At 35.5% G+C, this 2,564-nt stretch overlaps 1 protein-coding gene across 2 annotated transcripts in view; it reads left to right on the forward strand.

Annotated features, from left to right (window-relative positions):
• Positions 1-788, forward strand: part of LOC102889439 (cytochrome c oxidase subunit 5A, mitochondrial) — a 12,026-nt gene extending 11,238 nt beyond the window's left edge. For both annotated transcript variants that reach the window (XR_003043382.1, XM_006922613.3), the window contains exon 5: positions 627-788. The gene's annotated coding sequence lies outside the window, so the exon portion shown is untranslated. The remainder of the gene's footprint in view (positions 1-626) is intronic.
• Positions 789-2,564: the final 1,776 nt, after the last annotated feature.

Here is a 2,564-nt window from a genome sequence, read left to right on the forward strand (position 1 = left end):
GTAATCCACTTTTGAGATCTCTTTAAAACTTGCTTTTTGGAGCAGAAGTCTTAATTTTATCTTTGTTTATCACCACTACCTCCCTGAAATCAGATAGCTCATTTTTGTAATAAATGGAAAGGTTTTTGTGTGTTATTAAAAATTTCTGTGAGTACTTGGAGAAAACTAGATTTTCAAAATAGAGGATTTCCTAGTTAAATTCTTGAAGCTCTTGTCTGTGGTTCATATTTCATAATGAAGGAAATAGACATACAAGCAACCTCTTAAGAGGTGGTCTAAACACTTCTTAATTTTTATTTTATCAAGTATTAATCCAAGGAGTCTGGAAGATCTTTGTTATATGAGATATATTCTAGCTGCAATAACAGGTTTCTTTTAAAAAAAAATTTTAAAGGGCAACTCCCCAGCACTTTTCTGATTGGAAAAGAAGACTAACCCAGTAAGCACCAGGTGTATAAACAACAAACCACAGAGCTAGTCCCCTGTGAGTTGACTGTAGGCAGGATTAAGTAAGAGCTACACAGACGCAGTGATTTCCTTCGGCTGTTGCTCTGAAGAAGGTTAGTTTTAGTAAGATTTCTGCCTTTTCTTATTTCCTGGCTAATTCTTCATGTTTTCTCTTACAGATGGGCTTCCCAAGGATTTACTGATTATGTTACTTGAGTAAACAATCACCTGGAAATACTGATGATAACATATTACCTTATTTGAACAAGTTTTCCTTTATTGAATACCAAACTATATAATAAATAAAAATGGCTTTAATAAAAATGACTTTGAACTGAAAATAGATATTGTTCCATGTGTTTGCATTTAAAAGCAGAAAATGAACTATAGTAGGTCCATTGGCTTCACGGTTTTATTGTCACTTTATGTGCTGAGAGGACTGCTTTAATTTTTTGGAAACCACCTGACATGAAAGTCAACTATATAAACATATTTGAATGCACTGGCTGGTAAATTAGCTAAAAGCTAAAATTCATTTATATCAAATTTCCTTGTTGACAGGACCAGCAAGCACCCTGGGTGGGCTTAAGGGATTTGTTGTCAGGGGATCAAATTGTGTGCCTTCCCAAATCATATAAAGTTTAAAAGTGGTTATTGAAGTAATCTTGAGGATGTGCTGTGAGGTAACCAGCCCCTCTCTTAGTTCCCCTTTCCTTCCCTGCTGGTTCTTCCCTGGCAGTGCAGTATTAGCTTTTGACATCAAAGAATTTGCTATTGTAGATTTTGAGGCTTTCCGCTTAAAGAGCTGAATAAATGGGTTTACTTCTTGAAAGAATTAATAAACAACTCCTGTCTTATTTTAGAAGTCCCATAATACTGGAAACCAGCTGCTAGATAAAAGGGTTCCAGCTCTGAGTGACTTCTGCTATAACCAGTTCAGACTGCAGCATTTGAGGAATAGGATTAATATTAGGTTGAAATTTAGATTTCTCCCCTAAACCCATGTAAGGAAATGTTAGTAAAATTAGTTTTGGTAAGCTTTAACACAAATGACCTTTTATAAAAAGGTGATTCCCTACCAAAAAGCCCCCTCCTTTTTTAAGAAGTAGAAATGTGAAATAAACTAAAACAACCACATACATCTGTTTAATGGTTCTTAGGTTTGATCTCCGACAACTCAGTGTCCACCTATAAATCCCTGGTGCCACCCCACCCTGTGCAGCTGACCTGGCGCTGCTTCTCAGAGCAAGCAGGTCCATTACTGTGAAAGTCAGCTCGCGGACACAGCCCTTTTAAGAGGCGTGTGCAGCTGCCACAGCCTCTATCCCACTCAACCACTGGAGACTGGCAGCCTCCTACCTTCTACCATTGTAGAATGATTTCTTATTTATCTCCCTAGTTGTAGTGCTTCTGTTCATCTAGATCCCAAATGACTTTGCCTGCTGTTTGCTCCATGTTTCTGTTACAACTTTAATGTGGTCGCAAGAGGGATCAACAAAGCCTCTATTATCTATGCCATTTTTTTTCAGGTCTCTGTAAATGCTAACTTTTAAACTCCTTAAAATTTGTTATAGCAAAACCTTAGATTGCAGAAATAAGCACTGCCTTTTAAATTACCTTATGTATCCCCTTTTCTCTAAGATAAGGGTGGCAAACTATGATCTCTGGGATAAATCTATCCTACCACCTGTTTTTGTACTGCTGGTAAACTAAGAATTGTTTTTACATTTTAAGTTGAAATGTAAATAGTTGAAAAATCAATAAAAATAATATTTCATTACATGTGGAAATCATGAAATTCAGAATTCATTGTCCATAAATAAGGTTTTATTGGAACATCAGCTACACATTGATTCGCATATTATCTATGACTGCTTTTTGTCTTTTTAAAAAATTGTAAAACACATAAAATTTACCATCTTAAATTTTAAGTGTACAATTCAGTGTCATTAAAGTACATTCATATTGTTGTGCAATATCTCTGGCTGCTTTGCAATACAATAGCAGTTGAGTAGTTGGAACAAAGACTTCATCATCCACAAAGTCAAAAAAATTTTTCTTTAATATTTTTTACCTGGTCATTTATTGAAGAAGTTTGCCAGCCTCTAATCTAAACT

The sequence above is a fragment of the Pteropus alecto genome, unplaced genomic scaffold, assembly GCF_000325575.1.
Source record: "Pteropus alecto unplaced genomic scaffold, ASM32557v1 scaffold38, whole genome shotgun sequence".
Lineage (NCBI taxonomy): Eukaryota > Metazoa > Chordata > Mammalia > Chiroptera > Pteropodidae > Pteropus > Pteropus alecto.